The sequence below is a fragment of the Pristis pectinata genome, chromosome 24 (genome assembly GCF_009764475.1).
Source record: "Pristis pectinata isolate sPriPec2 chromosome 24, sPriPec2.1.pri, whole genome shotgun sequence".
Taxonomy (NCBI): domain Eukaryota; kingdom Metazoa; phylum Chordata; class Chondrichthyes; order Rhinopristiformes; family Pristidae; genus Pristis; species Pristis pectinata.
The window spans coordinates 19,535,331-19,562,753 of record NC_067428.1 but is presented as its reverse complement, the minus strand read 5'-3'; the positions used below and the strand labels follow the sequence as shown (position 1 = coordinate 19,562,753).

At 41.3% G+C, this 27,423-nt stretch overlaps 1 protein-coding gene across 1 annotated transcript in view; it reads right to left on the bottom strand.

Annotated features, from left to right (window-relative positions):
• The window catches only part of celf5a (cugbp, Elav-like family member 5a), a 405,311-nt gene that overhangs the window by 310,213 nt on the left and 67,675 nt on the right, over positions 1-27,423 (bottom strand).

The window sequence follows — 27,423 nt, the reverse complement described above, 5'->3', positions numbered from 1 at the left end:
TTACAGGAATGGGATCCTCTGTCATTTTTATCAGAAACCTGTATATGCAGGCTGTGTTTTGCCCAGGCATCACACACAGATCAATGAAAACAGAGCAGCTGTAAGGAGAGAGGTGACATTTCAAAAAAAAATCGACTCGAGTGTTAAGATGAGAATTGATGATTTCTGTCTTTGAGTGAAGTCAAATATTTATCCAATCCTTGCACTTCGGTGTTTTGTAAGGTCAAAGGACATTGGTTTCTTAAGAGGATGCAAGGTGGTTTGTTCAGGGAAAAAAATATAAATCACTTTGAACCTCTGTGGCAAAGTAATATATAACTGAATGTGCTGAAATGCTATGAGATGGAATAAATTACAAATATCGCACCTGGTCTATGTATTTTGCCATCAAGGAAACTCATTATTGATGATGAATGCAGCTGCCTCAAACATACTGCTACCTTTCCTTACCACCCCCACTCTTAATTCACTTCTTTCCTAAGGTTGTATGGACAAAGAAAGTGGAATAGACCTTTCATCCCTTTGAGTTTATTCTAATATTCAACTGGATCATGGATCATCTGTATTAGGTTATTGGCTCTAGTTATATGGTATCAACAGTGCCTTACCTGCACATGACCGTACATGGCAACCATTTAATACCTGATCCCCTTTTCATCATGGGCCAGACATAGGAATGCTGACTGGATTTTCACTTCTTTATCACAGCTTGTTGGGATGTGCTGAACAACATCTGGATTGAGACCAGTGTAGAGGAGAATGTAAACTACAATCTTCTGTTGTTATCCAACAATTTGAATTAATATAACTGCTTATAGTGTACCAAAATATCCAAAACTCTTCTCTGAAATTTTATCAAACACTTGTGACAGTGAACTGCAGAGCTCAGGCATTACGACAGATGACAGAACATGTCTTACGAGGAAAGGTTGAGTGAGCTGGGGCTTTTCTCTTTGGAGTGACACAGGATGAGAGGCGATTTGATAGAGGTGTATAAAATTATGAGGGGCATAGATAGAGTGGACAGCCAGCACCTTTTCCCCAGGGCGGCAATGGTCAATAGCAGAGGACATCCATTTAAGGTCAGAGGAGGAAAGCTTAGGGGAGATGTCAGAGGTAGGTATTTTTCCACAGAGAGTGGTGGGTGCCTGGAACGCACTGCTGGGGGTGGTTGTAGAGGCTGATAAATAGGGACATTTAAAAGACACTTAGGCACGTGGAAGAAAGAAAAATAGAGGGTCATGGGATGTGTAGGAGGGAAGAGTTAGATTGATCAAGGAGTAGATGTTTATATAGGTTGGCACAACGTCATGGGCTGAAGGGCCCTTACTGTGCTGTATTGTTCTACGTTCTATGAGAAAAGCTTTAAGAAGCATCTTAAAAAGAGATGGAGAGATTTTTATGGAAAATGTTCTAGAATTTAATTAGTGTTGGAGGAGTGCATATTTCCCAAATGGCTAAAAAAGTATGGACATATTTGTTGTCAAGACTCCCGAAAAGCACTTTTGGATTGCAGTCATTGTGCCCAATGAGCTAATGAAGGTAGGGAGTAGGGAAGACATGAAGGGATTGATAAACAAGTTTGAGAAGTGTTGCTTACCCAGAAGCCAATGTGGGTCCAACAGAATTTGCTGATTAGTCAAACCTGATTAGAGTGATAACCATTTGCTTTCATGGAAGAACCTTTACTCATTATAGGAAGGTATACTTCATTTATCAAAGATCTACCACCATTCCTGGCAAAACCTAGCAGTCTCTCTCTTTCACCGGTGTTTGGAGTCATGACACAAGTTTATCAGATGCAGCACATCTTCATGAAGCTGCTTTATTTTTATCCAGAAATTGCAATCAGCATTCATGCATCAAAAGAGTAACGGCTGAAAACATTGTTGTGTAAACTGAGACAAACCAGAGCTACCTCCAGTTTCCATCCAGATTCAGCAATAAATTCCCCACCCCGATGCCCTCCTCTACGTCCCAACCTCTCTCTCCTCAGCACCCTTGACTCAAGCCTCCTTTCCATGCAGACCCACCCTAAGTCTCTACCCAGATCCAATCCCACTTTTCACCTAGACCCACCCCTGCTGTTTCCAAGAGCCACCTAACCCCAGCCTCCATCTTGATCCAGAACCATCCTGAACCCCCATCCAGACCACCTCCACTCCATCTCAATCCAGACCATCCCTGCCCCATTCTCCATTCAGAATGCAGTTGGACTTGTCCTTTTAGGACTGCTTGATTTGGTGGGATTTGCTCTCTTCTATCATGAAGAACTTATTCCAATTGGTGAGCCAGTTCTCTCTGTACCAAATTACCAACATGTCTTTGTTGTTAAAATCTGCCTACTCCTCATTTACTACACACCATTCCAGCAAGTATCCAATGAGCAGTAATAATTATATTATACAAACTGAACAAAACATTCAAAATGAGTGTATATTTTCTTTTCAATCTTGCCATTTTACCAGCAAATGCATAAATAGGTTAAATTATACATGCACACTCCTATGTGAATGAATATTGAGGTTGTGGCCAGCAACTGAACTATTTATTTCTCACTAAACCAAATACAGTTAGCCACATCCGGATTTCTTATTAGACATGCGGCTCATGACTACTGTATTCAACACTGTTCAAATCCAGTGATGTCTAACCCAGAGCTCCTGAACCCATACATGCAGATTCCCACCTCCCACCCTAGAAGTTCTAAAGGAGTGGGTCCAGGAGAAAAAGGGTTTCCTAAACATGTAGTGGGGGAGAGATACTAGCACCCCTTCAATCAGATAAAGGTTAATGCTACTTGGGACCAGACATATTATGGGGAAAGCTTATTTACTCCAAAGCAGAATGGGCTATAACACGATTTCTCAAATGACAAGTAGAGCTAATAACTGTGCTTTGTAGCGAGAAACCACTTTTCACTTTCCAACAACTCCAGGCAGATGCAAGCAACAAATTTTCTTACTCTATTGATCGCTGACAGAATTACATGTAAGTAAATGCCTGTCTGTGGTAAACCATCTCATCAAATAATAGACATCTGCACATTACAACAGATAGGAATGAAATGGAAAAACCTATTTAATCTGCATTGGTTTCCACTTTGAGGGGGTGATGTTTTCACAGAATAATCAATACTTATCCAGTTCATCAGAGCACTTATCTTTCTAATACAGCAGCTGTTCGGTTATTCTTGGCTCTGGGTAAATCTCTAGAATGAAGTACTGTCCTAACCAAGCCTTTTAAAAAGACAATATCAGGTTTTATAGGCCTGCACATCAGCCATATCTGAAAACTATCAAGCAAGCATTTTCGTGTATCTGTGCTCAGCAAGGTGAGGGATGCAAGCTGAGCAACTTCCCAAAGTGCACCAACATAACAGCTTCAGTAACTGCATACAGCTTAACACAGGAAGCAGCAATAGTCTTCTTGAGAAGTTCAAGCAGCACAGAAGAATAGATAACAGGCTGCTGGCTGAAGGCACAGTAGGAAAGGTGGGCTTTGAGGAAGAGAGATGAGACAGGGTGGAATAGTTTAGGAAGAGAAATTCAAAGAAAGAGAAAGATTTCCTTAAGGACCTGCCATTGACGGTGGCACCAATCATCTTTCAAAGTGACCTTCTGAAAACATGTCTCTGATCTTAGGGTTCCATTCCCTCAGATGGCCCTCTGCCTTTCTTTGTCTAATAATGCCCAATGATCACCATTCCAAATAAATAAATGTTTTTAAAAAATTGGATGAAGTTCACAAAGTACTGGGATACAGCTATTGAAAGAAAATGATAGTTGACAAATTGCTTGCAAAGGTGTTTTGTTGTTAAACATTACAATGGGTCAATATTTCATAACATGAATTCAGAATGAAAAGGAAGCCATTCAGACCATTGATCCTGCTTCACTTAGAGGCTCTATGTAATTAATATATCACGAGGTCTTTTCCTGCCCCAAATACCCCTTCCTTTCCACACATCGCTCACTCCTCATTGCTACTGACAACTACTTCAGGAAACTTCAGGGTAGATTTTTGTTTTTACTATGTGATTAGTATTTCATTGGTAGAGTACAGCAGGGAATCCAGAGAGTTAATGAGAAACCCATTGCTAAACCCACCTGATGTTCCCTCCATCCATTCAATGTAGTCCTCTGTTTTAGATATTTCTTTGCAGTCAAAGAGTAAAAACAAAAGTTCTTGCTTAATTTATCCCAAATTAACAAAAAGATCAGTGCATTATTCATCTTTTGTTAGCTCTCAATATTCTTTCTGAAATTCCTCTTCCCCATTTTGCCTTTGTTCAATAAAAAGATAGAACGTAGAGCAATACAGCACAAGAACAAGTGTTTCAGCCCACCATGTCTGCACCAACCATGATGCCAATGTAACTAATCCCATCCCATCCCTTATCCCACCTGCCTGTACATGGTCTGCACCCCCCTTTCCCCTTCCTGTTCATGTGTCTGTATAAATGTCAGTCCAAATGAATGGAAAAGAAGTAGCCAAGAAATTCTTTTACCTCGTGCAATGTTTTTTCCATTTTAACAAGAAAATTTAACCTGAAACCTGATCACAAAATCTGACCAGGCCCTGTCTGTACAATTGTCAGAATTTAGCAGATTTGTTTCAGGTTTTCTGTGTGTTTGAAGCGCGCACACACAGGCCACTGCACGTGCACAGTCCAGTGTTGTCAATCTGCAAGCAACTCACATTTTGATGTTATCTGCAAAATTCATTTGCTTGTCTGGGGACTTGACAAGCAGTTCAGGCTTGCGTCCAAATTATTTAAAGGAAACCAGCCTTACTTAGTCCAGGGTGTGGAATCCAATGCTTATTCTTCTATCAAGTAGGTCCTCCTGAAGGTAATTTTCTTGCTGTTTGCACCCACCACCACTTCTATCCTCCTCTCCCCTCACTGACCACATTGCCCACCTTGAATTCTTCTTCCATGCTTCACCACTAGAATTTAGCCTGATTGCTTCTATAACTCCCTTTATAGAAGATAGAACAGTACAGCACAAGAACAGACCCTTCAGCCCACCATGTCTGTGCCAACCATGATGCCAATTTTAACTAATCCCATCTGCCTGCATGTTCAACATTGCTACCATATCTGCTCCCACCACTTCACTGGCAGCATATTCCAGACACCTGCCACTTTCTATATAAAAAAAAACTTGCCTTATAAATCCCCTTCAAACTTTTCCCCTCTCACCTTAAAGCTATGTCCTCTCGTCTTTGACATTTCCACCTTGAGTAAAAGACTCTGACTATCTACTCTATCTATGCCTCTCATAATTTTATCTAATTCTGTCAGGTCACCCCACAGCCTCTGATGCCCCACAGAAAATAATCCAAGTTTGTCCAACCTCTCCTATAGCTTTATCAAATCTTCCACAACCATCCAATCGTACTTTTGACAACACCTCCTTGCAGACCCCCAAAAGAACTCTAAGCACCACTCTCACTGTCCCCAATGCACAACTTAGCTACTTCACTCTGCATTGTGAACTCTGTTCATGTGTACTTCAAACACAAAGAAAACCCAGAACCAATTTACCAAACTCTGAAAGTTGTTCAGAAAGAGCCTGGTTATATTTTGTGATAGGGTTTTAGATTACCTTCCTTTGTTAACACACTAATACATTGCACTATATAAAAGAATTTCTTGGCTGTTATCTTTTCCATCTCATTACTGAACCTAGGCAAAAGAGAAATTTCAAAGGAATATTAACAACTGGTAGAGCCACTGCCTCAGAGCCAGAGACCTGTGCTCAGTCTATTCTTAGGTGCTGTCTGTTCTTCTAATAGCGTGGGTTTCCACTGGATGCTCCAGTTTCTTCCCGCATCCCAAAGATGTAGTTTAAATGTGTAGTTTAAATGGCCATGCAAATTGCCCCTAGTGTATAGGTGAGTGGTAGAATCTGGGGGGAGAGGAGGGGGGTTGGTGAGAATGAGAATGAGGGGGGAATAAATAATGGGATTAACGTAGGAGTGTAATGAATGGTTGATGATCGGCGCAGACTCAGCGCTGTATCTCTCTCTCTGTTTCTGAGCTAACAAAATACGAAAAATGCTGACTATTTATAATTTGGGATAAATTAGGAATGAACAGGCACTGCATTTGTGGACCATGCAAATGAAAGGTCTTTGTGCAGGTTTGACATGCAAATTCCACCATGCATGACACTTTGGGCCTTCTGCATGCTAAAGTATTGCCACCAGGATCTCACATTAAATTGGTGGAGGTCCTCCGCATATTACCAATTCAATATACCTTCTGAGGTGCTGCAGAATTTCTAGGATGGTGAGCGATTTAAATGCAAACCACTTGCCTATTTCTTTGATTTATATTAAACTGAAATGTCAGAAACAGAAAGAGAGGGTTAGGAAGGAATTTTCTATGAAAAGGTCATTACAGTATAGAATACTTACTCGCAAGTGGCTACTGATTCAGAACCAAACATAGTACTCAGCAGAGAATTAAAAGGGAAAGATACTAATGGAATGAAGTGTAGGAGTAGATCCATGGAATATAGAAGTCACACCACAGAATTCAGAATTCACTGCTCAGCTCCCACACAAACAAGCGATCCTAATTCCATTTTCCACTTTGTTCCTTACTGTCTAACTTTTTCCTTCATTTGACAATCCAATCAAATCAAATATTGAAACAGATCCTGCTACACTGGAAAGTTAGTAGGCAGCCTTACAACACTCTGTACAAAGGTTTCTCCCAAAATAAATGCTTTGAACGTTTAGGGTTGGCTGTGGCTTGGTTGGTTGTGTTCCTCCCTTTAAACCCAGATCTTGGGCATCAAAACCCTTTCCAATGACTGAGCTCAGAAATCTAAGCTGATGTTCCAGTGTAGTACTGAGGGAGCGCTGCACTGTCAGGTATTCCAATGAAATTTTAAATACAAGGTCCATCTGCTCCCTTGGGGTGAAAGCAAATGATCCCAAGGTACAATTTGAAAGAGCAGCAGAAATTTTCTTTAGTGACTTGCCCAATATTTAGCCCTCAGTCTAAATCACTCGAGCAGGTAATCTATTATATTGCAATTGAAAGGAGCTTTACCTGCACAAATTGGTTGCTGTGATTCCTATAACACTGATTATGTTTTATGGTGCTCCACTGGATGTAAAGCACTTTGGGACATCCTAAAATGGTTGTGGAAGATTCTATCGGAATCTTAAGATTCCTTTCCCCTTTAGGGCTATAATCCATCTTTCTGAGTTCCTCAACCACTCAAAACAGCTTGCTTCTTCCAGCTGTCCGCATTCATTTATTTTCTTTTAAATCATTATGTCACTCCATCTATATAGTTTTAATGAGAAAAAATCAATTTTTTAAGACTTTAATTATATTAGTACTTCATCTAACTGGGAGGCATCCTCATGAGTCATTAGCCTTTTCCACAGCTGTACCAAGTTAGGTTACCATTTGCGAATGCACTGGACACTGGAGACCCCACAACACCCCACTTTCCCACAACTGGTGCTCTTGTCAAGTCTATCATGGCTCTTCCACATTGTGATCCAATCTAAGGAGGCCAACAGGTTTAAATCAACAAGGATTGCACCCATTGAAAATATGCAATGCCAATATTAAACCAAACCAGATAAAAGCCATTGAAGCAAAATTGTGGGAAAAAGTGAGAAATCACTACTGATTACTAACAGGGTAGTCAAAATATATGAGATTATAAACTATAATAATGTATTTTTTAATATTTAGAGCCAGAGAAAACTCTGCTCTTGTTTAAAACTGTGCAATGGAATCTGTTACCTGTAAAGACAGAGTCTTGGTTTAATATCCCAGACAAAGGCATAAATATTACTTATTAAGTTTTATGAGCTTGAGCACTTCCAGTTCTCCTGCACTGGCTCCAAGGAAAATGAATTAAATGAAATCCAGGACCTACACAGAAACACAACATTGGAATGGCTGGGAATCTTATTACAGGAGTCAAAAGAGAGATTCACTTCCAGGGCCACTTCTATTCACTATTCAGGCAATGATCTTGTCAAAGTCTTAGAGGGAGTGCTCTTGAAATTGGAAGTTGACAAAAAAAGTACAGCTAATTTTCTTGCATGATATAAAGAATCTGGAGATATCAATTTCTTCTCTGAGAAATTATATCTATCCCTGGAGCATGCTTACTCATGGGGCATGCTGGAAGCACAGTAGTTGTCAGTTGCAATATTCTCACCCAAATACACACTTTGTGAGGGGTGGGAACTACAAAAGCAGGAGTCGACTGTAAGCCCCTGCTCCAACATTAGTTAAAGAGCCCATTCTTTTCAGAGCCATCATCAAGGAAGCCAGCAGTGAAGTGATGCCTGAAATATTAAATAGTAATGCATTCTTCCATATTTCAGTTATACTTTTCTTACTTGGAGGGGAAGCCCCACTGATGACAATCTCTCTCCCAGCACCCATTTCCAACAGTGCAATGTTCCATCAACTGTTGGAAATGTGTGATGCCCATCCCCTACACCATTCCCTACTTGAAAGCAAATGTGCCGCTATGTAGCATCCACTCATATTTTCTTATGACATAGAAGGAGGTCATTCAGCCTATCAAGTCAATGCCAGTTCTCAGATTAGTTCCCTCCCGCCCCCCCCACCCTCAGTTCCATTCCTTCCCCGAAACTTATTCTTTCTCACATGACCATCAACTTCCTCCTGACTCTTCTGCTACCCACCTACATTCAGGGCAATTGAAAGTGGCCAATTAGCATGCCTTCTGGATGTGGGAGGAAACTAGAGCATGCAGGGCAAGTTCACATGATCACAAGGAGAACATGCAAACTACACACAGGCAGAACCAGAAATCGGGATTGAACCCAGGTTGCTGAGGGCTGTGCAGCAGGAGCACTATCCACTGCACCACTATAGCCTCCTTGAAGCAGTGTTTCCATTGGAAGGTTCTTTATGATTCTAGTGCACAGGACACATGGCATGGATCTCCCTCTGGCCGCACATAAAGCCAGGGTGGGTTTCCTGTGCAGTGCCACTTTAATTCATGTTCTTGTGTGAAACAGACCAGAATATTAAAATCGAGGCACTGCTTAATCAGGAGCCAATGTAGATCAGGAAGCACTGGATTGGAAAGAAATGGAACAGAGCAAGTTTGTAAAGAGTTTTGCATGAACTCAAATCTGCAGAGTTGAAGGAAGGAGACTGACCTGAAGTGCAATGAAATCGAGGTAACATAAGCCTAGGTTAGAGTTTCAGTAGTAGATGCATTGAGATGGGGAAGAAGTGTTATAGAGGTGGACATTGGCACTGTTAGTGATGACATGTGTATGAAGTCCAAGATTCATCCGAGTACCAAGATTGTAAACATTCAGGTTTAATTTCAGCCAAATGTCAAAGTAAGGGCACCTAATAAATATCCAAACACAACTTAACAAAATTGGAAGTGGGTATTCTTTGCTAAGGCCAAGGCCTCTCTGCTTATAAATTCTTTATTTTTGTCAGGCTGTACTCATTAGCAAAACAGCAGAGTAACAGATTCCTTCCTTTCTTTATGCCCAAGGTATTTTCTCCCATGAGTTTTATTGTATGTACTGCGAACAAGTTACAGTCCTCAAATGGATAATGTGAAGGATTACAAATGATGAATTTTCATGTGCCATGTTTAAAGGGAATTGATAAGGTTGATCCTTCCAGTTTTACACACATCAGTTACCAGAGGACACAAATTATAATTAGAAAAATGAGGAATAGGAAGAAAATTCAGGCAAAATTATTTTCACAAAGCCTACTTTTACTATTCTGGGATAAGTTATCAAGGCCACATAAAGACCCTGTGTGAGGAAATCAAAGGGAATGGAAATAAAGCGGGAATTAGAGTTGAGGGGAAAAATGAGTTAACACATTGCATGGAGGAGCAGCTCGAGGGGCCTTTTGACCTACATATACTCTTATTTCTTATGTAAATGGGTTGGAGAAACAGTTAGTGGTCTATAAATTTAGCAGCTCTGTGTCTGTGCAGTTGATGCTGATAGTGCCATATTGGCAAATAAATGAAAAAAAGAGGCATCGAAGGCTCACACCAAGAAGAGGTATTTTACCCTGTGCTTGCGTAAATAAAGGGCCCAATACCTACGTGAGACAGACACCACTGGGAAGACAGAATTAGTGGCGTCTCTATGAAATTTACTTTGCAGGAAGAACAGGAGTGTCTCGCAATATTTGGATCTGTAATCTAAATTGAGATGAAATAGAATCATGGAATTTTCAGAATCCAGGAGGAGACAACCAAGTTGGTGCTAACTCCTTGTGGAGTAATCCAGTCATCCAGAATCAGAATCAGATTTATTACATGAAATTTGTTGTTTTGCTGCGGCAGTACATTGCCAAGACATAAAACTACTATAAATTAAAAAGAAATAAATAGTGCAAAACAAAAAGGAGTAATGAGGTCATGTTCATGGACCATTCAGAAATCTGATGGCGAAGGGGAAGAAGCTATTTCTGAATCATTGAGTGTGGGTCTTCAGATTCCTGTACCTCCTCCCAGATGGTAGTAACGAGAAGAGGGCATGTCCCAGGTGGTGAGGGTCCTTCACATTCCAATATCCCTGTTTTCCCCATCGCCCTACAAATCATTTTCTCTCAAGAATCCAATCAAGTAGAAAGCCTTGACTGGTGAGTTCCAGAATATAACTGCTTCTGTGTTAATTTTTTTTTCCTCACATTTACACCCAGTGTCTTTTGCTCTTCATTTTAAATCTGCCTCTGGTCCTTGAATCATCCTACCAGTGAAGATAACTTCCCTCTATTTGCCCCCATTAAGTCTGTTATAATCCTGTACATCTCAATCATATCTCCTCTCAATCTTCTTTGCTCCAAGGAGAATAAGCTCAGCTTCTCCAGCCTCAGTCTGAAGTGAGCATGCCTCATACCCAGGAACTGCACTAGCTAATCTTACCCATGCCCTTGCCAAGATCTTCACTACCTTCACTTCACTTCATTGAGCAGAAATGGATGCAACTTTTTATAAAGGTTCAGCATGACTTCTCAGATGTTACATCTACTTACAAAGCCCGGGACCCAAATGCTTTACTAATCACTTTCTTAACACATCTTGCCACTTTCAAAATTAGAATCACATGTGTACACTGGTCTCTTTGGTCCTACTTATCCTTTAGAACTGAGCCATTTATATTGACATATCTGATTTCACTCCAGAACCTTACAGTGATCTGAAGTAATTGGTTGCATTGGTCCAGCTTGGATTCCAACCCAACCCTCTGATCTTCCAACTACGTCTCCCAGTCTCCCAATTTCCAAATCTACCCGCATGCCTTGAATGTAGATTCATTATTTATTGCATGAAACAGCACACTCAATCTTCAGCAGTGATTTAACAACTGTGTGTAGACTTGAACATAAAAGACCTAAGAAAGACATTGGCCGCCTTTTATTCATTTCAGCAGTTCTTTGATCTGCAAACATAATAAATTATTTTCAAAAAAGTCAAGTTTTATCTTTATATGCTTTCAAGTCAGAAAATTAGAAGGGGGACCAATGGGCTATAACACCCCCACTGAGATTCCTGGAAGTGCACAATTATGCAAGAGAATGTATTAAGGCTTTTGTGACCTATATAAGCAACCTGTGTAGATAGAAGTTATTGTGTGTTATTATAAAATCAGAATAGTTTGTGGTTAAAGGCAGGAAATTTGACTTTTCTCAGAACTTTTTTGGGCATTATTATTATATTCACTGAATTTCTTCCAATTTAGTGTTAAACTAGTTGCATAAAATCACATGACAGTGACAAGCCAGCAGACAGTAAGAGAACAAGAGTGCTTGAGTAATAAGCATGAACTGAGGACAAGTGTTGAAAGAGACAAATCCATGAGGCGTTTACTAGTCATCGGTAGTGATGCCTCATTCAAGATTGGTACCAATGATGGTTAACTGCTAGATCCTAAGTAATCTGTTACATCAAGATTCATTTAAGTACTGGGGACACAAGGAGGGATGACATCTACGGCTGTGGCTCAAAACAAGTGATGAAGATAACAGCATAGCCTTCATTCACTCAGTTCACCAAAACCATTTGCACCACTTCCTAAGACCCATTTCACTCCAAACTTTGCTGGGAACAATCATTAAAAGATACAAAAATGGGAAGAGAACCTCTAAAAAATAAAATGGTAGAGCACAGAAGGTGACCACTTGGCTCATATGCTTATATAAGAAATAAGGGTGGGGTAAACCACATGTCCCTTCAAGTCAACTCTGCCATTCAATGAGATCATGAATCCGACCTCGGCCACATCTGACTTTCCTACCTGTTTGCACAACCCTTGAATTCCATAGATCAAAAATCATTCTCAGCTTTGGATATTTCAATGCACTAGCTCCAGAGCTATCTGGGAAAGGGAAAACCAAAGATTTACAAACCTTTCCTCATGAGACAATTTCTTCTGCCCAGGAACCACCTCTGAACTATAGCTCATGCAAGTATATTCCTCCCAAGAAGATCAAATCTTATGCAGTATTCCAGGTATGGTCTCACCAATGTCCAGCACAGCTGTAGTAAACATGTCTACTTTTATAGACCATCCTTGTTGCATTCTTTTCATCATCTCAGGTGAACATAAATTCCCCATGCCACCATTACAGAGAAGATTAGGGTATTTATTCATAACATTCTATCCCAGTAAACACTATTATTGTATTGCTTTCTCTGGGTGCTTAATTTAAACATAAACACACAAGAATCTGGAGAAAAGTAGGCCATATGCATTCACGAGCCTGCTTTAATAAGATCATGGTTGCTCTCATCTTTGGCCTCAGCTTCACTCTCTTACCCAATCCCCGTTACCCTCAATTCCTCTGTAGGCCGAACCTCTATCTATCCCAGCCCTGACTATATTGATTGATTCAATATCCACAGCTCTTTGGAATGAAGAATTCATCCCAGTCATAAGTGATTGAGCCCCATCCTGAGATTAGGCCTCTAACTTCCATTATTCCCACCACAAGACACATCCTCTTCATATCTACCCTGTCAATCCCCCTCAGAATCAGTTTTTGCTTCTGAATTTCAGAGAGTTTAGGCACATTCAGCTTAATTTTTTTCTCATCAACCTCACTCCAGGAACCAATCTGGCAAACCTTTACTGCACCATCTCCAAGGCCAAAGGATTCTTCAGTAAATAAGGAGAACCAAGACTCTATACAGCGCTCCAGGTGTGGTCTCACCAAAGCCCTGTAGAGTTGCATCAGAACTTTTGTTACTTTGGTATTTCATCCCTTTTGCAATAAAGGCCAACTTAACTATTTGTTGCACCAGGATGTTCATTTTCTGTGACTTATACAAGGGTACCCCAGATTCCTCTGTGCAAATTGTGTGCATTACAACACCAGTCACACTTCAAAAGAAGTTCATTGACTGCAAATACTTTGGGACATTCCAAGATTCTGGAAGTGCTAGAGACTTGCAGTTATTTCTTTCATTCATTGAGCTGCACTGGCTCTTTTGAAGAGAAAGACAGTAGGAGAGTTAGTCTCCCTTTGTCGTTCTTTCCCCATGACCCTGCAAATAGAATGAAACAAAGATTAACGTGAAAAAAGAAAGGACTTGATGAAGGAAGTGACTGGATTAGAACCCATATCATTACAGATAAAACAGAAATATCCCAAACCCCTATTATACCCATCCCAAATAATCAAAAGTCACTGGTACATTGGTGCAGTTTTGTGAAAGGATCGGTAACATTACCTAAAATAAAACATATGATCAAGAACTTTATTTTGGTACATAAACCATCTGTTACAAAATAAAGCTCAAAACATGAAAACCACCAAAAGCAAAATCTAGAATTTAAGAAAACTCACATATTCGATTACAGAGCTGGAATGTGAAGGTACAAAATGAATTGCTAATATTTCCCTGAATATTTCATCCTCTGAGAGATACAAGTGTGGGGAATCCAGTTTCATTTGGATCAATAGCAACTTTCTGTTTTTATGTTTTTCTTATATTTGTCCATGTTATAAACTTAATCAGTAAAAACTTACTTATTGCAAATATAATCCATACAGACATGATTTTGCTATAATGTGTATTTGGTTTGCCTGCTGAACCATATACATCAGTGGTGCTCCCAAGGTGATATTTGGCAACACATCACTCCAATATCTCCTGATCCTTGGCACCTTTCTCACTGCATGAGCCTTTGGGCCCACTTACACACTACTAATCGAGTTGCAAACAGCAGGGAGTCTAGAACTGCAGGAACCAAAGAAAACCACTCAGCCCTAAAGCCAATTCCACTATTCAACTTCATTTATCTGCCTTTGTCCCATCAGATTTGGATCCTATCAACCTCAGTCTAGAAAGATTTGACTGACCCCAACATCAGAGGCATGAGAGTGGGTTCCAGACTTCCAATTCCTTTTGTATGGAAAAAATGATTCATGATTTCACTTTTAAGCAGCTTAGCTCTAAGTTTAAGATCACCTTGCTTGTATTCCTCTTCTAGAGGAGACAGATTGCTCCAGATCCAGTTCATTGAACCTCATTTCTCCTTACCTTCTTTTGCCGCAGTGTTCAACCTCTACAAGGTGCAGTGCAAGAACTCACCGACAACACCTCTCAAACTCATGACCTCTACCAGCTAGAAGGACAAAGGCAGCAGATGTACAGGAATGCTACCACCTTGAACAGACCCTTCCAAGTCATACTCCATCACGACCTGTATACACATGGCCATTCCTTCATTGTCACTGGGTTAAAATCTGGAAACCCTCAACTTTGAGATACTTGTACCACAGCAGTCCATGAAGGCAACTCACCACCAACTTACCACCAACTTCTCAGGGGCAATTAAAAGTAGTTAATAATTGTTGCCCCTAGTAGTAACATCCACATCCCATATTTGAATTCTTAAAAATTGCAAAACACAGTAAATGATCTCTGTTAGCTACCAGAGTTATCTCTGCAACCACATCTGTGACATTATTAAAATTAGAACCATTAGACAGAGCTATTTGTCCTTTGGATTCTTTTCATTCTTAAGAAGAGCCACTAATATCAATTGATTTCACTAATGTGAGCAAATTCAAGAGGTTGCAGTGACCTAATGTTTCATAATGCAGCATTCTGGGCCTGGAATTCCAAATGAAAATTAGTTGGGACTGTGGGACTGACCAAAATCCAGTGAATAATGCTAAGATAGCCTATCCACCATGGGTCAAACCCACATAGAACTGCTTAACATAATAAGTTTAAACATTTGGGAGATGAGATAACCAAGGCAATGCCATCAAAAATATTGCTGGACCCTTTGTAAAATAACAACAAAAGAGTTAATTTGTGATTACAGCTTGGCTGGTCAATCCTCAAGCTATTTGAAGACTAATCGCAGAACACTACTACAAGCAAAACTCAGAAGAAAAACAAATGCCTGAATGTCTGTTAACATTCTTTAAAAAAAGGACTGGATTTGAGTGCAGGGTGTGGGAGGGATGGGGGGGGGGGGGGGGGGGGGGGGGGGGAGCCAAGAATCCTCCAATTGGTTACTGGAGCCTGTGAAGGCGGGGCACTGTAAGGATGAGCGCATTAGGTGACCAGTAGTAAGAGACTGGAGCCGGTTTGATTGGAAGCAGAAAGACATGTGCTGCCACCTCCAGGAACATGTTCAACCCTACTTATAGCTGCATTTAAGGGTGGAAGAGTTTACAGTCAGTGACCCATTTAATGTCTGTATAATGACTGGAGACATGTTGAGCTTTCAGCCAAATCCGAATGTTGATATTATGGCTTACACAATATTAGGTCAGTTTAATCAGCAAGTTAATCCAATCAAATCTCTATTTCCATTAACAAGCAGGCACTTGAGCTGCTACAGGCCATGATATAATCCTGTGCTTTATCTTCATCTGTCCCCTATCTCTCTCTCTCTTTCTGTCTCGCTCTCTTTTTCATAACACAGACAAACACACACACACACACACACACACACACACAAAGAACCACATTATTTAAGGCCTGTTTATTCCCAGTCACTGTCCTTTCATTGGACTTAAAACTACAGTAAGGAAATATACAATTCTAAGAACACCCTCTGAGCCACAAATGGCAGTCGAAACGAAATAAAAACTAACCTTTCATGTAGTGCATTAGCACAGCCTGTGGAGAGTTGCTGCCTGCCTCCTCGTCCCTAACAACTGGATATGCTCCTCCTTTAAATTCAAAGCATGCTCGTGACTCAGATCCACACACAGTCAGCAACACCTTAGCCTAGCAATGTACAGCCACAATCCTAGATGTGAAGCAGCCAGTTAGACATTTGGATCCTTTTTCCAGACAATCCAGTTAGATATTCCATTGCAATGAACTAGTGTAAAGACCAGGTATACACAAAATTTAGACATGGGCCTTTCCATTTTAAGAACAAGGGCTGGCTGTGGGATGAAAGATTCCTCTCTCTGTTGGTTGGATTGGCCATATATAGAGGTGAACACAAGGGCTTATTTATTGCCCTTTTGGAGTCTGCACTCTGTAACTCTATCCCTTTCTTCATGAAAACATTAACAATGACGTATTTTTATAATGTCTTTAATGTAATGTATTAATTCAAGATCCTGTTCAAAGGCCGTAAATTATTGCCTTTATCATAAATCATTGCAACACTGTGCTTGCAATAAGTGTTTGTCTTAATTCTTTCAGATTTCAATGTTTTTTTTTCAACTCATGGTTAGTAATGTCTCCTAGTAACCTACGTGCAGATCTGATAAAATCACACATGGCAGATGTTTGCTGTTTGGCCAGTGAGTAACTAAATAATCTTCCCACCCCCTGACCTACAACATTCATCTAATTTTCTCCCTCTAGGTTATATTCACCGACCCCGCCATTCTAACAAGGGACTGCATGTTAAAAGTGAGCTAAAGCACTCCAGTACCAGTTCTATGATCATTTCTTTGCTGGGGATTTAGAAGTGCCACAGAAGGTGACACTTCTGGGCCCTGGTTCTAAAGATCGAACCCATAGCATGAATGCTGGCAGGGAATTCAAGATACTGCTCTGTCTCCTGGTGCTTAGTTGCCCTACAAAGATTTTGGATATTCAGCTAAGTAGTCAGAATCAGAATCAAGTTTATTATCACTGACGTATGTCGTGAAATTTGTTGTTTTGCAGCAGCAGTACAGTGCAAGACATAAAAATTACTGCAAATTACCAAAAAATAAATAAATACAATAGTGCAAAAGAGGAATAACGAGGTAGTGTTCATGGACCATTCAGAAATTTGATGGCGGAGGGGAAGAAGCTGTTCCTAAAACGTTGGCTGTGGGTCTTCAGGCTCCTGCACCTCCTCCCTGATGGTAGTAACAAGAAGAGAGCACGTCCTGGATGGTGAGGGTCCTTAATGATGGATGCCGTCTTCTTGAGGCACCGCCTCTTGAAGATGTCCTCCATGGTGGGGAGGGTTGTGCCCGTGATGGAGCTGGCTGAGTCGACAACCCTCTGCAGCCTCTTTCAATCCTGCACATTGGAGCCTCCATACCAGGCTGTGATGTAACCAGTCAGAATGCTCTCCTCCGTACATCTATAGAAATTTATAAGAGTCTTTGGTGACATACCAAATCTCCTCAAACTCCTAATGAAGTAGAGCCACTGGCATGCCTTCTTCGTGATTGCATCAATGGGTTGGGCCCAGGATAGATCCTCTGAGATGTTGATGCCCAGGAACTTGAAACTGCTCACCCTTTCCACTGCTGACCCCTCTATGAAGACTGGTGTGTGTTCTCCCAACTCACAAGTGGTGACAGGGATCCTTAAATCAACTCCAACTTGCCTGCGACTCACTACAGTTCCAATGTCCTCAGCTAGAGATGATCAACACCAAACTTACTACTCACAAAGACTTGGCAAAACCACCATAAAACTCTTTAAAAGCATGCTGGCCATACTGGGAAACAGCAGCTAGCGTCTGTTCTGCAGGTACAGACACATTATACAAATAGAAGGAACTACGGGACTCATCCAATGTAGGGACCTCATGCCTCATCTCTGACACCACAGTGGAAGTCCTTGGCTTCGACGTTCCTTGAAAAGAATGAACAGTCTACAACTGGGTCCACATAGGTCACAATGCTGTAGCTTCCTGCTCGAAAATGGAAGATGCTCAATGGCCCAAATTGTAACTGAGGCCATAACCTAAAACCTTGGAACGTCACTTCAACCTGATGCAGGGGACTCAAATTTCTGCACATGGCATCTAGGGAGGCTTTTGGCTGGATTGAGAGACTGGACATCCAGATGTGAGGTTTTTGAAATGAAACCAAGAAGTCGACGCAGAGCTGGGACAGAATAAAATTCATCCTTTAAGCTCTTCTCCAGTTCTAGCCTCTTGCACTTCTATGACTTTCATTGGTGCCATTGTGCTTTCAACAACATGGATCCAGGGATGCATGTGGAAATTTAAATTTGACCAGTCTTGGCAGGTACTTTAAACAGATGCATATCACGCAGATACACACAGGTATTTAATGTGGTTAGTGATCATCGGGGGTGGATGTTCCCTGCTGACCACCACACCTCATCCACCCCGTGCACATGCCCCCACTTGACTTAGACACTTCAATTCCCTTCCTAAACCTCTGCACCTCTTCATCTCTCTCTATAACTCACTCCTTAAAACCTGTCTGTTCATTTAAATCACTTTGCTCCTGCCCTAAACTCTCCTTATTCGGATCAGAGACGATTTCTGTTTGCTAACCTTCCTCTGAAGGAACATTTTATGTTAAAGGTGCTGTATAAATGCCAACATTAGACAACCTCTATCCATGACTGTTTATTCTGCACTTCTGCAGTGAGTTGGGAGGTGGGTGGAGTGAGGGGAAGCAGAGATTAGTCTCCCACACATGGTAATGTTTGAAAACCAGCTGGAGATGAATTTACACTGCTCTGTATGTAAAGCAAACAAAAAGCCTCCAAAAAATCCAGATGATCCTGAGGGAAAAAGTACTGAGGCTACCAACAAATCACAGGTACTTAGAAATGAAAATGTTCATTGTATACTGCAAACAGTTAGTTTTAGGCATAATCCTTCTCTTTCATTAAATAGCTTCTCTCCCACCAAACAGCAGGGACAGCTGAAAACTCAATTCTAATTGGATAATTTACATATATGCAAAATAAATTAGGCACATGTCGAGATTTATACATATACATGTCATAAGGTAAGCCATGTTAATGGATATATATTACAAGCCCTTTATATCAACATGGATCATCTCACTGGTGTTGAAGAGAACACTTAGCCATAGGCACAAAGGGAGACAGTTTATGCTGGAGATCTATAAAGTAAAACAGAATTTAGAAGATATCTGGTGCTAGTAAATTGACCTGATGCTGCATTTGAAAATGGTTGAGCAGTGGAAGACTTCATCTTGACCTGAGTGTCTCCAAAACACAAACCCAGCACACCCCTGGTAGAGCATCAGGAGAGGAGGAAGTGCAGGCAAGATAATGGACAGGCTTCTGATATCGGCATGCCCCGCACATTCTTCCCCTTCCTCAACCCCTCATAACCCTGAAGTTACATCTCATCTTCAGGGCGTCAAGACTGTGGGAACACTTGAATTTCCAAGGTTCTATACATGCAGGACCTTGGAACTTATGGCCACCAACAGTTGATGAAGTTGATCTCATCCAAACTTTGGGGATGGGAACATATTAATAATTGGGATGGAGGTGCATGTTAGAAATGCATTGGAGAAAACTGCTGTGAGAAAATGGTGCAATGATAGTCTTCCAGCAGTACAACACCTTACCTTGCCTATAGGTCCTGAATAGTGGGAAATACAAATTGGAAATACGCTCGCATTTATGTACCGCCTTCCACAACCCTATGCGCTTTACAGCCAATGAAAAACATTGCAGCTATGATCACTATTGTAGGAAACCTAGCTGCTAATTTGCACACCCTAACCCTAATACAACAGTTATGCAATAATGTCTGGATAATCCGTTTTGTGATGTTTGCCAAAGGATTAGTATTGGCCTGGAAACTGCTTCAAAATAGTGCCACAAGATCTTTATGGTGAGTGCAGAAGAAATTCACTAAATGATTCCTAGGATGAAGGACTTCAGTTATGTGGATAGACTGGAGGATCTGGTGTTATGCTCCTTGGAACAGATCAGGTGAGGGGATCTGATAAAGGGACAGAGGGTGAGTGATGCAAGTGGTTCCCACTGGCAGTGGTATCAAAGACTAGGGAAGACAAATGGCAAAGAACCAAACCTTTCACAAAGATGAACAATTTTTACACCCAGTGGATAGAAATGTAGAATGCACTACCAAGAGTAGAAGTGGAGGTGATCAAAAGGGAACTGGAGAAGCATCTAAAAGGAACAAATTTGCAGGATTTTGGGAAAAAGGTGGAGGAATGGGACTAGCTGGATTGCTCTTACATTAAGCTGGTACGGACCTGATAGGCCAAAAAGCCTTCCTCCATACTGTGACTCTTCTGTACTGTTTCCGCAAGGATCAGTGCTGGGAGTTCCATTGTATGTCAAGTCGAGTTTATTGTCATATGCACAAGTACATGTATGCACAGGTGAAATGAAAAACTTACTTGCAGCAGCATCACAGGCACATAGCATTGTATAAGCAGCATTCACAAGACAGACATAAACTAAACATAAACTATATACAATTTTTACAAGAAAGAACACAATTAGAACAAAAAAAAGTCCATTTTAGTGCAAAGTGATCACAATGTTGCTAAACTGTAGTGTTTAGGGTTTTACTGGTTGGTTCAAGAAGTGAATATTGAAGGGAAGTAGCTGTTCTTGAACCTAGTGGTGTGGGACTTCAGGCTTCTGTAGCTCCTGTCCAATGGTAGCTGCGAGAAGATGGCACGGCCCAGATGGTGGGGATCTTTGATGATAGATGTTGCCTTCTTGAGGCAGCGCATCCTATAGACTACCAATAGTGGGGAGGGATGTGCCTGTGATGTATTGGGCAGAGTCCACTGCTCTCTGCAGCTTCTTACATTCCTGTGCATTGCCGTACCAGACCATGATGCAACCAGTCAGGATACTTCCAGCAGTATATCTGGTGAAGTTTGTTAGAGTGTTCGGTGAGAAGCCGAACCTTCTTAACCTCCTAAGAAAGTAAAGACACTGGCGTGTTTTCCTTATGATTGCACCTATGTGCTGGGCCCAGGACAGGTCATCCAATATGTTAACGCCCAGGAATTTAAAGCTGCTGACTACCTCCACCATCGATCCCCCAATGTAGACTGGTGCACGTTAGCCCTCCATCCCCTTCCTGAGGTCAACAATCGGCTCTTTCGTTTTGCTAACACGGAGTGACACCACTCGACCAAGTGTCCTACCTCACTCTGGTAAGCTGGCTCATCACCATCTGTGATTTGCCCAACAACAGTAGTGTCGTTGGTAAATTTGAAGATAGTATTGGAGCTGTGCTTAGCCACAGTCATGTGTGTATAGAGAGTAGAGCAGAATATATATACTTATAAATGATTTGTATGAAAATATAGGTGGTCTGAATAGTAAGTCTGCAGATAACACGAAAATCAGTGGAGTTCTGGATAGTGAGAAAGGCTGTCAAAGGATTCAGCAGGATATAATCCAGATGGAAATTTTGGCAGAGAAATGGTAGATGGTTCTGGTCAACAGATTATAGGAAGGTTGTGGATGCTTCGGAGAGGGTGCAGAAGAGGTTCACCAGGATGTTGCCTGGATTAGAGAGCATTAGTTATAAGGAGAGGTTGTACAAACTTGGATTGTTTTCTCTGGAGCGTCAGAGACTGAGGGGCGACCTGATGGAAGTATATAAAGTTATCAAAGGCATAGAGAGGGTAGATAGTCAGAGTCTCTCTCCCAGGATGGAAATGCCTAGAGGGCATAGGTTAAAGGTGAGAGTGGGAAAGTTTAAAGGAGATGTGCGAGACAAGTTTTTGTTTTACACAGAGAGTGGTAGGTGCCTGGATCACGCTGCCAGGGGAGGTGGTAGAAGCTGGTACAATAGCAATGTTTAAGAGGCCTGTTCCTGTGCTGTACTTTTCTATGTTTTATTTTCTATTCTTGAACCTCAACCATCCTGCTGCTGAAGGTGTCCCCGCAGTGGTGCTGAGAAGGGAGTTCCAGGATATCTACCCAGTGACAGTGAAGGAATGGCAGCATTGACTAATTATGTCCAACTGTATAGGCCATGCAGACGGAACTTCTTCATCCATACCTCCCAGAGTCAGACAACTCCACTCAACCAATGACTGGAGCAGAACAAAATTCAATAATCTCTTCTAGCTACAAAGCCTACCTTACCTCTTCCCCAGAGCTCCCCATTCCTCGGTCTCTGGGCTCTTATGCATCTGCTGATACATTCACTCCGTCACTGGCAGTCCAGCCTTTTACTGCCCAAATCCCAACCTCTGGAATTTCCTCCCTATTTCTTCTTCTATCCCCTTCTCTTACTTTAAGGCTGTCATTAAAACACACCTCTTTATGCACCTCACACCATGTTAATGCATCATTTCATTCCCTGTCTATATTTTTTTCATGTATGTGAAGCTCTTTGGAATATTTTTCTAAATTAGAGGCATTTTATGTAAAAGCAAGTTTTGTCGTTGGTTAATTTCAACAACTAATGTCCTGTTTAAAAAAAAATTGGTCTTTAAGGAAGGGGAAGCTTCTTCACAAAATTGTGCTGTGGGTTGACCATTCCAGGACCACATGCTGACCTCAGTCAGGAACCTCCTCTATCATCAGCAAGCTGATGGATTGCCAATTAATACCTTCCTGGCAAACATCCCTGTACCCTTACCCAGGTTCAAGGTAAGCAGCAAAATCAGGCCAAATGGCAGCCATCAATTCCATTGAGAATCACCAAGCCTCAAGAGTGCGTAGCTCAGCTCATCTCAGAGAGTCAGACAAGCTGGAGGTCAGATGCCATAATGTCCGACCTCCTGCTCTGCCACTGGTCTCAGCATTGGGCCTGTGGCAAAGTACTAACGTGCTGAGGAGGTAGTCCATAGATGTTTTACGCCAAGGAGGTCCATAGAAGGACAGAATCCCCTTCATTTAGAAGGGGTTAGCAACTCTGTGGGGTAATGAGTACCATCTGAATTACTTTCCTTTATTTAACTTTATTTAATGTGCTTATTTGTTAGTTTAAAGTGTTTTTTAATTATTTAAATCTATTTGAATAGCTTATGCAAAAATAGTTCAAATTCCTTTGATAAGGTCCAGCTGGGGCGGGGCCTCGGGATATTCCATCTCAGGCCACTGACCACATGAACCCTGCTCCACCTGTCAGGATGATTCTCAGGATGGGAGGGTCAGCCTGGTTGGCCCTCCACATCCAGAAAAGGTCAGGATGGGCGCTTGGGGTGGTGAGCCTAGGTGGTGGCTAGGTCCAGCATAATCAGACATGTAGAATCATTGTTGTAATAGCACAAAGTGTCTCACAGGTTCACCGAGAAACAAAATTTAACACCGAGCTACTTAGAGAGACAAAACGGACAAAGGCATAATTCCATTTAAGGCACTCCAACAAAGATCAAATCTACACTACTCAGACGTTGAATTTTTTACAATGGGACAGAGTACAATTACATTACTAACAACTAGAACAATTAGGAAGGCCCACAATTTCCTACCAGGAGTGTGAAAAGCCTGTCTTTGTGATGAGTTCCTTTTATGGCTGAATCTAATAGTTTTTTTGTAATGTGGCCAAATCTCTATTTACTGGATCATAGAATTTTACAGTACAAGAAGAATTCATTCAGTCTCACCTGCTCAGCCTCATCCATCAGCCCATAACCAATTAAATTGTTTATTTTTTTAAATATTCATTCTTTTCCTTTTAAAGGCAAAGACTAATTTTATGTTTTGATGATTCTTGATGTAAAACATGTATTAGCCTAAGATCTCCCTTCATTCGTTTAGTGAAGACGTTACATTTACAGAACTTGGCTACTATCTCACTGATCAATGGAAATGATTTATTTCTTATCTTTACTGCATAATTTCAAATATGCGATCAGGTTTTCTTTTAATATTTACTCCATAAAAGCCCCATTGTCTGTGTTTTCACTTCAAAATTAAATCCTTTCCATCTTCTGTTTTCATGTTGTATTTTCTTCATCAGCTCTACTTCCTCGCTCTATGGAGTGAGCCTCCTGTGCTAAAGGTACTAATCTTTGCAGCCAGTAGGCCTCATTAACACATCTAACTCTCCAAATTGGAAGCCTTGTGCAACATTGAGAGATCTCAGCATTCCTCCAGTGCTGGCCACCAGTAAAACCCCAAAGAGAAACAAAGAACTGCAGATGCTGGATTCTAAATGAAAAACATGATAATGCTGGAGGAACTCAGCAGGCCAGGCAGCATCTGTGGAGAAAAGCAGGCAGTCAACATTTCGGGTCAGGACCCTTCTTCAGGACTGAAGATAGGAAAAGGGGAAGCCCAATGTATAGAGGGGAGGCAGGGTGGGCACAAGGTGGTGAGAGGTAGATGCAGGTAAGAGATAGTGATAGGCAGGTGCAGGGTACCCCCCTTCCCCCCCCCCAAACATGCTTTTTCCCTCTCCTGACCTCTCTCTCTTTTTTTCTCTCTCCTTACCTTTCACCCATCCCCCAGTGGATCTGCTCTCCCCACCTCCCCCGCACCTGCCTATCACTATCTCTTACCTGCATCTACCTCTCATCACCCTGTGCCCACCCCGCCTCCCCTCTTTTGTCCACCTATCAATGTTCTGCATTTCCCTCCTATATACTTGGCTTCCCCTTTTCCTATCTTCAGTCCTGAAAAAGGGTCCTGACCGGAAATGTTGACCACCTGCTTTTCTCCACGGATGCTGCCTGTCCTGCTAAGTTCCTCCAGCATCATAGTGTTTTTCAGTAAAACCCCCAATCCTATTACCTCACAACAGGTCATGGTGCCATTATCTACCTTTATACTAAACTCTAGAATGCTTCTCCTAAATCTCACTGCCTCTCTCTCTCCCCATTTTAAAACAGTCCTTAACACCTCCCATGAAGACTCAAGAGTCTGCAGATGCTGGAATCTGGAACAACACACAAAGCACTGGAGGAACTCAGCAGGTCAGGCAGTATCTATGGAGGGAAAAGGACAGTCGACATTTTGGGTCGCAACCTTTCATCTAGACTCTTGACCCAAAATGTCGACTGTCCATTTCCCTCCATAGATGCTGCCTGACCCACTGAATTCCTCCAGTGCTTTGTGTGATGTGTAACACCTCCTAGTTTGGCGACACTTTTGATCACCCATTCTAACGGCTCCTCATGCACCTCAGTGTTAAATTATGTTTGACAACACTCCTGTGAAATGCCTTATGACATTTTAGTAAATGGTGCCATGTTGTTGTAGTCTCTGAGTGAAACTGCTGTACCCTTTAAGAACTCAAAGCAAATATTTTTAAGAAGTTACAAATAAAAAACTGGTTAAAGTAAGAGGGAGTATGAAGTTGCCAAACAGCTGTAAAAGCCCATCAGGGTCACTAATGCCCTTTAAGAAAAGAAACCCTGTACTTACCTGGTCTGGTTGGTATGTAACTCCTTACTCATGCACCAAAGTTTCTTGCATTCATTTAATGAATGTGGATGTGGCTGACAATGTCAGCATTTATTGCCAATCCCTAATTACCCAGAACTGAGGAGGCACTTCAGAGTCAATCACATTGGTGGGTCTGGTTCTCGCTTGTCTTTCCTAAAGGACATTAGTGAAGCAAGTGGATTTTTACAACAATGTTTTTTTGGTTACCATGCCTGGCACCAGCTTTTAATTCCATATTTATTTAACTATTTGAATTTAAATTCCACCTCTGGTGTGGTAGGATTCAAGCTCACATCCCTGGATCAATGGTCTGGAACTCTGGCTATTAGTCCAGTAACTTAATCACTAGGCACTATGACTGATCTTTGGTTGTCCTCCGAAGTGGTTGCTCAGTTGCATCAAATCTGCACCAGCAAGTTAGGCAGCACATCACAACATTCTCAGCATCACGAGGAATGAGTAACAAATAAGCTGTGCCTACACCCCAGGAATAAATAAGAAAGATTATTTAGCTCAAAAACACTTACAGGGACTGTGGAGATGCAAACAACAAACCACCAGGAATATAGAAATTAGAAGTATATAAAATAATGAGAGGCATAGGTTGGGTAGATAGAGTCTTTTTCCCAGGGTGGAAATATCAAATACTCAAAGGCATAGGTTTAAGGTGAGAAGGGGAAAGTTTACAGGAGATGTGCGAGGAAAGTTTTTTTTTCCCCCACACAGAGAGTGGTAGGTGCCTGGCGTGCCCTGCCAAGGGGACTGGTGGAAGCAGATATGATAGTTTAGACAGACACATGAACAGGCAGGGAATAGACCATGTGCAGGCAGATAGGATTACTTGAGATTGGCATCATGGTTGGCACAGACATGGTGGGGTGAAGGACTTGCTTATGTGTTGCAACGTTCTATGTTCTGTATACATGGGATTTTCAGAAGATGCACTTCGGCTCTTAAAAGAAAGAACTGCCGTTTTGTTGCTCATTCATTTCAATGGAATTAAGTTTCTGCATTTCACATAAATCTATTCAGGGAGCTATTTGAAAATCTATTCACATTAAAATTTAAGTGCTGTAATTTTTTTAAACTTTCTTTTATGAAAATTGGAGAACTCTGATGCTACAGAAATGTTGTGGGTAATGATAACGTGATCTTCCATCAGGGAAAAGAGTTGCTAATTATTTGTTTCCATTGTTGCAGCTCACGAAAGCGCTCGCAATCATTATGGTCCTTGATGTAGGTCTTAATTAATTTTCCGTTGCCAGGGAAACAACGTCGTGATGTAACAGTTGCCTTGACATAAACATTTCCTACTGCTTTCTACCTCCCTTTTATATTGTGTGGAAAGGAACACATTTAAAAAAGAACAGTGAATGCAAATTGCTGCATATTTAATGGCTTGAAGATGTTCCAATCCTTGACAGAATCATTGCCCTACTACATTCTGACAGCCTCGCTCAAAAAAAAAGCCCACATAGGGAATTGTAAGTACAAGTACGTGGATGGGAATTAGCAGAATCTGTATCCCTGTCAATCCTAAACCAACCTGGAAGGAATTTTGCATGACTCACCATTTAAAAATCACTTACATTTTGGACAGTAATGCTTTGCGTGAGGTCTGTTTTCACCATGTTGTTCTAAGCAGAGGCCATTAACCACCACAATAGTCTGATTGTACCCGTCCTTTATTATAAAGTGGAATCTCCATCGTTCAGACTCCAATTATTGACAATGCTCCTCCGAGAATCTCACAACTGAAGTTCATGATCTTCATGGGACATTTAAAAACAATATTAAGCCAACATACAGCAGTGTCTTCTGCTATTAAAAAGTGTAAAAGCCTTTG